At 40.2% G+C, this 9176-nt stretch overlaps 1 long non-coding RNA gene across 1 annotated transcript; it reads right to left on the bottom strand.

Annotated features, from left to right (window-relative positions):
- Window positions 1-1462: 1462 nt before the first annotated feature.
- Window positions 1463-4882, bottom strand: LOC115032787 (uncharacterized). The gene is made up of 3 exons (XR_003838420.2): window positions 4668-4882; window positions 1849-1982; window positions 1463-1728 (listed from the first exon to the last, which is right to left on the bottom strand). It is a non-coding gene; the product is annotated as an uncharacterized LOC115032787 (long non-coding RNA).
- Between the last annotated feature and the right edge of the window lie 4294 nt (window positions 4883-9176).

The raw sequence follows: 9176 nt of genomic DNA, 5'->3' as shown, positions 1-9176 counted from the left end.
TCAGAGAGAGGAGAGAGGAAAGCCAAAGTGGAGGAGGACAGACAGGAGGAAGAACCTGAACCAGCGTGGCTTTAGATAGCCACAGGTAGTCATGATATCAATAAGGTTAGAGTAATTGGGATACTTTGTCTCATCTAGGTGGGCAGCTTTTATCATTATCAATTGGTTCTGAAATTATTGTATTGGCATCTTGTAAATTGAGAATTTATTGATACATAAATCTGATTGGTGAAGTATAATCTTCAAGAGTTTGTTTCTATGGGGTTGATAGGTAGCCCTTGAATGGGGCTGGCGGGGCAACGATCCACCAAGGGGCACAGGAGCTCCAGCCTAGAGTTGAGATTACCTGTGGTCCATGCAGTTGCCTGCTGGTAGCACAGGAAACCTGCCGGTCCATTTTTTAATATTTACCACAACAGTTATCTTAGGGTTTTATTGCTATGAAGAGACACCATGACCAAGGCAACTCTTATAAAGGCAAACATTTAGTTGAGGCTGGCTTACAGTTTTAGAGGTTCAGTTCATTATCGTCATTGTGGGAAGGAAGCAGGCATTGTGCAGGCAGACTTGGTGCTGGAGGATCCAAGAGTTCTACATCTTGATCTGAAGGTAGTCTTTTCTTCACTGGGTGGAGTTTATACACTAGAAGACCTGAAAGCCCGTCTACATAGTAAGACCACACCTACTCCAAATAGGCCACACCCACTTCAAATAGGCCACACCTCCTAATAGTGCCACTCCCTGGGCCAAACATATTCAAACCACCACAGTAGTCAAAGGATTTTGATTTTTTTGGAGGACTTATAGCCTTTTCATATTTTTTTGCGGTGCTGCCATTGCAATTTGTGCATCTGTTGATTTGTATCGCCCTTCCAGTTTTATTTGGAAGTCTTCACAATGAGCAGCCTACTCTTGAGTTCTCAACCCACTCAAAAGTACCACTCAAAAAAAGAAGACAGATTGCTCTACTAACACCACCAAGCCAACCTAGTTAGAGAAACACATTAAAATTAAATAAATTCCACAAACACATCACCAATACCTATAGACCAGAAACTGGCAAAATTAACATACACTATTACATGAAGTTAAAAATTATTCCGATTTAATGAAAAACAGCAAATGAGTGAGATTACAGAAGGGGTAAGGGAAAGAGAGGAAGTAGGGTTAATAAAATAATAAAAGGAAAAGAAGAAACGGATTGTTATTTTAAAGGGGTAAAAAAAGAAGAAAGCCAGGTGGTGGTAGGACATGCATCTAATCCCAGCACTCAGGAGGTAGAGACAAGCACATCTCCTGGTCTACAGAGCAAGGTCCAGAACGTCCAAGGTTACACAAAGAAAGCTTGTCTCAAAAAAACCAGAAGCAAAGGGAAGGAGAGTATGATAAGAAAAAAAAAAGAACAAAAAAGAAAGAAATACTTCCCTATTGTGAAAAAATAAAGAAAATTTGATAGCTGGAATATAAAAGCATATAAAATCTTTAAATAAGGCACAGTCAAATACTATTCAAAGTTCAGTAGGATGAGAAAAATGGGGAATAAGGGAGCAAAACGAGAGAGAAGAGGTGGAGGGGCAAGGAGGAGGAAAGAAGATGAAGTATTAGAGCAGCTTAGTCCTTAAACATTCGGGTCTCCTAGCAGTGGGCCGTTGTCAGGGTCTGCTGAACTTGTAGACTCGTGTCTTTCCTGTGATGAATTCTGATGTTGGTCCAAACAGCGTTCATTCTCTGCAAGGCAAAACTTATTTTGTTATTTTAGTTTACAGGGAAGTCCTGGGGCAGGTATTATATCAATTACTCATTGTATTCAGCTTCTCCTTAGACTGTATTTGGGGAAAGTTACCCTACCTCTAAACTTGAGCTCGGGAGTAGCCCAGAGGTCACTGAGGTCGTTGGTCTCTGTATTCTCCATGTCATTGTAGGCTGGACCAATAAGTACCATAAGTACCTGGTCCACGAACAGTCTCCAGAGAGCAGTGTAGCTGAAGTCAATAGAAATGGAGGTAAGCCGAGCACCCTATGGGAGGTATTCTGAAGGTAATTACAAACATTGTTGTGCAGTCCAATAAAGGTATATCAAGAGAGAGAAGAGGACTTGCTGGTCATGTATTTCTATGTACCATAGTCCAAGCAACAATCGTACCAAAGTCCAATTCAGTGAAGCAATGAAACCCCAGATCACCCTCCCAGGCTCCCTGATTTTTTAATTTTTTTCTTCATTTTTTTGAACATATAATATAATTACATCATTTACCCTATTCCTTTCCTTTCTCCAAACTGTCCCAAATATTCTTCCTTTCTCTTTTTACACACACACACACACACACACACACACACACACACACACACACAACACACGCACGCATAAATACACCAGACTCAGTCTGTATCATATTATTTCTGTGTTTTCCGGACTCACTATTTGGTATTAGTCTAGCAAGACCAAGGTGTGCACTTCCTCGGGAAGAACTATTTTTCCTGCTCTCAGTATTCCTCCCCTTATATTTACTTACTGCTTCTATAACCCAGGGGAAGATCCCTAGTAAGACTTTCAAACTTGAGAACAGGAAAAATAGTAACACACAGCCTCAGCAGAGGAATGGGTTGCATCCCTACACTGTGGAGTCAATAGCCAAAGGAGTCACATAGACCCCTTACCCCCGGAACATCACAAAGACTATCGATTATTCTAAAAACAAAACGAAACAAAACAACCCTGATGGTAAGGCCTTATTGTTGAAGATTTAAACATGGGCCATGAGGAAATCAAGCTAGTGCCTAACTAGAAGTTTCACCCCCTACTGATAAGTGTACAGGGTACTGGAAAGAAGGTTGTATACTATCAAAGGAGAAAAACACTCATCACTGTCCCCTGTGATAGTCCATCCCAATCCCTGTGATGACAGGGAGCTGCTTGAAGATACATGGGTGCAGCACTGGTATAAATGTGAAGGGAATAACCAGTCACTTTTAAAATTTTGATTTAAGGCCCACTCCATAAGACGGAACCCATAACTGTTCAGATTGCAAGAACCTGAGATGAGACAGGCCAGAGGACTAAGGGAAAACCTAATGCTGTTATTAGGCTAACGGGGCCTTGCTATAAAATGACTTCTAATAGCGTAGTGCTATACCCATAGATCAGTGGGTCACTCAGCTCTCTTCAGAGAAGCTTATTCTTGCAGACGATGGTAATTAACAGAGAGATTCATAACTGGGCAATGTGCAGAGAGTGAGAAACCTTGGAGAAATCAGGGATGGTGATGTCTTTATCAAGCCCCACCCTCCTTTGGGATCTGTGAGGAAGAAGAAGCAAAACACCAGTGATGGTGGATGATTCAAAGAAACGCCGTCTCCCAGACACAACAGGATGGGCACACATATGAACACAGAGACTATGACTGCACACACAATACCTGCACAGATTCAAACCAGGCAAAACCCCAGCATTGAGAAGGGGAAATGTATACAACGTCCCATCCTTAACCAAGAAGCTATTGCAATCGATACTTGCTAGAAAAAGGAAATCAATTTTCTTCACTGGAATGTCCCTGGGTGTATCATCCACTCTCCAGGAGTAGCTGGCCAGCCTAAAACGGACTCCATGTTTTTTTGTGCACTTTTTGTTTTGTATTATTTTATTTGTGTGTTCATTTGCTTGTTGTTGTCGTTAGATAGAGAGAAAGAACATAAGATTGGATGGGTATGGAGGGAGGGAAGATATGGGAGGGAAGGAAAGAGTATGATCAAACTCTGTTACATGAAAAAATTTAAATAACATAAACAAATACATTTCTTTTTTAAAATCACTTATATGTCATCTTGATATGACTAATTATATCTTATATGTTTACATATACATTATTTCAGTGTTCAGTAACTTCGAGATATTTTGGCATTTCACTTAAATCAAATATGGACATTGTCTTTCAATGCTATACTCTGTTTATTGCTGGGATACATACCACCTCATATGTTAAATACAAGATGTCAGCAATCTTTTTTAATAAAAAGCCAGATAGTAAATACTTTAAATATGAGTCATACAGTTTCTATCAAAACCATACATTGCTGCTTTTACAATACAAGAGTATCAAGAGTATAGGTTATATGAATTCAGGAATATAACTACGCTATTAAAACTTCCTTTATGGGCATTAAATTCCATATAATTTTTAAAATATCACAAACATTATTTGTCTTTTGAAGTTTTCAACCATGTGCAAATGTGAATGCTATATTTGTTAGCCATAGAAGCATTGAAAGTAGCCATATTTGATTGGCGGTAACTGTTTCTAGTTAGTATTATGGTTACTCTTCCTGGGCACTCACAAACTGTAAACATTTTCTGTGTAATACTTCCACATACTTTTCTGGTAAAGAATGAACATCCTAATCTTACCAATGCCAGAAATCCAGTTTCTCAGGCAATTTGTGATGGTTTTGAATTCACCTAATTATATGTTCTAATACCCTGCATCAGGACAGGAAAGTAATAATTAGTTTTATTTGAGTCAGCGGCTGGCTCAGTTAATCATATGGAGAAATAACATTGGACTTGTGATGGAAGCCACTCACCCTCAGAGAAAAACTGAAAGAAGTAATTAGCAATTTTACCTTGCCTGAAAACTGAAATGGCTATATAAGTATTGACTATAATACGTTACCTGGACCTAGCTTTAGTGAAACCCACTGAGACGTTCACAGTGGCTGGGCTGAGGCTGACGGGAAGAAGCCACACTTGCTTGCCTCCTTTATTCAACCAGCTCCACGAAGATATTTCAAACCCCACAATTTGGGTTGCACGCAACTTCTTCAGTTTTATCTCTCATTTAAAGCGGAGAACTGTAAAACGATACAAAAATATCTACGAAATGTCACCCGCCTACTCTCCACCGTGCGTACCGAAAAGCACAAATCAAAGTCCAAAGGGCTGTTTCTCTGGCTCATACTTCAAAATGCTCAGCGGACCCTGGAAGGCCTTTGGCTGTCTTTGTCTGGAGCCTTTTCTCTGCTCACCCCAGATGCCATTTGGAATACACGAAACAAACTTCACTTGTATATTGACATTTCTTTTCATAGAAGATTCCAGACTGTTAAAAAATAAATAAATAAGCCTTTTCATCAGTTACTAAGTCTAGCTTCCTCTTTCCTCCCTGTCTTCTTTCTTTATTCCTCCTGAGGAGGAAGAGCAGGAAGAGGAGGAAAGAATCTCTCCCCCACTCCCTGTTGTTTTTGTTGTTCCATGGATCAGATCCAGGGCCTTATGCATATTGTAACTGAGTTGCATCCCAGGCCCTAACTCTGCCTTCTTGCCCAGCCTTTTCCAAACTCCATAGCTGCCATAATTATAACATCTTTTGAGTAAGGATTCAAGCATTCAATCAGGAAGTGCTTGTTTTACCTCAGCAAGCAAGGTTCCCTGGAGTCACTTGACACCATGTGTCCCCACTGGCAATGTCCCCCTGGGAAGCGTGTACTTCCTCACTGCGGGATAAACATCTGTGCTTCCTCTCTCCAGCGTTTACAGGAGCTGTGACCTGCAAACTCTAGCCATCTGTGAGCATAGGAGAATTAGTCTGAATTTGGTCTGAATTCCGTTTGTTTCTACATAGCCGAAGAGCCAGTAGGTGTGACTCGGTGGTTTTGGAGTCAAGTTATGCCACATACCTCAAGGCTTTTATTATTCTTGTGGAAAAATCTCAAGCTTTACAAATTCCTTCAATGTCGCAATTGGAAGCACTTCCAATTGAACATTTTGTATCTGCCCCAATTGGTCTGACCCTTTATTTCTGATTTAGCTATTGCTAGATTATGCCAACTTAAAACTGACCCAGTCTCAAGTGAGATATTAATTTACTGTCTAAGGGAAAATTCGATTTTAAAATTCCAGATTTCCACTGCTTGTCACAAAGCGCTTTATCTCACAGCAAGACTCGCCCTTATTAATATCCTTCCTGGCAAAGTATTTTACAGATGTGGAAAATATCACAAGCGAATGTCGTGATTTTCCTAACAGTTGTCAGGAAAGTATATTCTGTGAATTTGAAGATTTTATTTATAGTCTTTGAGTTACTCCCCGTCTTGGATTTTTAACATCATCTTAAGCTATTGATGTTAAACAGAATCTTGTGGCCAGCTCACATCTGTCCAGACATTATAGAGCCTTTCAAGAAGCAAAGCTGGAAAAAACACACAATTTTCCCCTCCTGAATTTTCATATTGAATTTCCACATTTTACCTTAAAATGTAAAGTTGCCCCCTGAGTGTAGTTCTCATAATTGGAATTTGACATTTTCCCCATCTTCTATTTAAAATGACATTTCAGAAGGATTTTGGACAGGCTCGTCGTGGCATCAAGTATTACTCAGCAGGAGCCATCTTTTCATTCTCCAAATGAAGTCACTCCTCCAGAATAGGTGCCTGAAACCGGCTTTGATAAAGTCCATTCACTTTAGATCTCAGACTTAGCCCTGGAAGCATATGCTCTTGGTAAAAACACCCAGAATTCGGCTTATGCAACAATGTTTCCTTTGAATGAACACTTTCATGTTTCTTTAATACCTATTAGGCTAAGCAGGCTCAGTTTTTAATTCATAAATTAGTGCTAGTTTTAACATCCTATGTGTAGGTCTAAATTCATAAATATATTCATCATGGAGACTCCTTTTAGTCTTTTCTATTAACATATAGTAATTATACATAATAGTTTTATCATGACCTTTCCATACATGTGTAGTGCATTTACATCATATTCACTTCTGTTAATGTTTTGTCCATTCATCCAATAATTCCCTTCCTTCCTCTTCCTAGCTAGCCCTCTTTTATTTTCCTCCCTTGTCTGCTTGGTTGTTCTCTCTCTCTCTCTCTCTCTCTCTCTCTCTCTCTCTCTCTCTCACACACACACACACACACACACACACACACACACACACATTCATGAATTTCTTTGGGGAGCATCAGTAAGCATTTGTTTACAAGAATAGGGAACCTTGCCAGTGGTTATACCACTGATGAAAAAATCTCTCCCTCCCTCCCTGTGCTAGTCAGTGTTTTGTAAAGAAACAGAACTGATAAAAAAAAAGTCAGTTGATATATTGAAAGCAGATATTTTAGATTGGCTTAAAGATGCTTTAAGTCTGGGCAGCCTAACAATGGCTGTCTCACACCAGAAAGATTGGGAGTCTGTTAGTGCTCAGTCCAGGAAGATTCCTGGAGATATGATAGTCTTCAGTCTGTGTCGGGATACTAAAGAAGTAGGTTCCAATATCGGTGAAGAGTGGTTACAGCAACAGGATGGAGGGACTTGCTGTAAAGACGGAGGACAAGCAGGCACAAAGAAAACTTCCTTCTTCCGCGTCCTTTTATCCAGGCTGCCACCAGGAAGTGCCACCCCGATTTAGGGTGGGTCTTCTTGCTTCAAATAATCTGATCAAAAATCCTTCACAGAAACATCTAGCAGCTTGTGTTTTAGTTGATTCTGAATGCAGTCCCCCATCAACTACTAATGAGCCCCGCCCCCTCCACGACAGCATGCTTATTGGCCCTACCTTGTGCAGGTAAGTATAACTGTCATGACTTTGAGAGTAAAACCGAATGTCATATCCAGAAGTCAGTGTTCCACCCTACTCCATCCCCTTTCCCTGTTTCTTAGGTGCTTTATAATCTTTCATCTGCAGTGTTCTTTGAATGTTGGAGGAGGTAGTCTAAATGTCCCATTTACAACTGGGCATTCAACGGTCATTTATTCTCAGTACCTCTAAGGGCATGAACAGAGTAATCAGAGGCTAACAGATGATACTGAGACTTTAATTAGATCAAAGACCAGAGAGGGCAATATGATAGAGCAAGTCTTGTCTATTGTCAGGAAAGGAAGAAAACTTTTATGTAGATGTGGCCAGGGCAACATAGAGACCGATGAGTAACTTACAAGGGGATAGGTAACTGTTAACGAGAACCCTAATTGCTGATGAGAATTCCTCATCTTTATCTGGATGGGGAAAACTGTACTTTTCTCAGAAGGAAAGCAGGCATCTGCTGTTCTGTTTATTCTTTCCACCAATCAGGAAGAATTTTGTAGTCAACTACTCAGACCATGTTATGCTCTGAAATTCTAAATCAAATTCTGAAATCTTAGGATTTTGTGGGAAAGGTTCTTTACCTGTAAGGAAAAAGCATCCTCTACCATCAGTAATGAAAAACTCCTCACTACTCAACTCGTCAAAAGATTTGGTAAATATACTAGCAAAAGTGTATTTACTGTTCACAGAAGTCTCTTTGGCTACTGTGTGAAAGGACTTAACTCCCAGTCCTTAGTGCTTATTTTTAATTCTTAAATCTAGAAGATTCACTCTTACAAGGAGATACTACTGGGACAAGAATACTGTTGAAACATTAAGGTGACTTTGAAGAAGAGACATGTGTTTTGTTAGACCATTAAAACACTGATGGCTGCATTTTCTGGGACCCATCACTGAAGCACACCTCAGCTAAAATTTCAGGAGAGGATTGTTTTTTTGTAATCTGGGGCTGACCTGAATTAGACAAATGCAGTTTCTGTGGCTATAATGACCCAGAAACTTAAAGCAAGGAGAAAGGAAACAACATGGAAGGGAAGACTGTTTCAAAGACCTGGGAGCCGGGCAGAAATAACTCATAACAACTTGTCTAGAGCATGTTTGAATTGAGTTTGGAGGATATACAACCTAACAGGATAAAACACATGGCTGTATACCTGTATACCCTGCCTCTATGCAGTTAATTTTGCTGCAAATTTACAGCAAATGGCTTTAAAGGAGACATTGGCTTGCTAGCTCCACAATCCTTTTGCCATTGAGTTTTGATCCTTACCCTACTGAAATGGCTGGTTGTGAGTCATCAATGCTCTCTTCATTACGAAGCCCAGTGACTTACCTCTGATTTACTGCTCTCTCTGCAGGCCAGCACACTCAGGGATTCCCTAGGTTCTCTTATCTGCTTGCTCTATTATCTCTTTCTTCCTGCCTTACTGAAGACTTTGTCATTCTGATCTCTCTCCCACCTCCTCTGCGTGTGACCTACATTTTCCATAGCGGTGATCTCTGTCTGGAGATGGTATCACTTGTTCCATGACTCCAGTATGTCTCCAGGCCTTACTTCCCACAAGTTCCAGATCAACACTGGTCTCTATAAATCAC

The sequence above is a fragment of the Mus caroli genome, unplaced genomic scaffold (genome assembly GCF_978045245.1).
Source record: "Mus caroli unplaced genomic scaffold, Mus_caroli_1 scaffold_2, whole genome shotgun sequence".
Classification (NCBI taxonomy): Eukaryota; Metazoa; Chordata; class Mammalia; order Rodentia; family Muridae; genus Mus; species Mus caroli.
The sequence above is the reverse complement of the archived record's forward strand: the minus strand, read 5'-3'. Positions and strand labels throughout refer to the sequence as shown.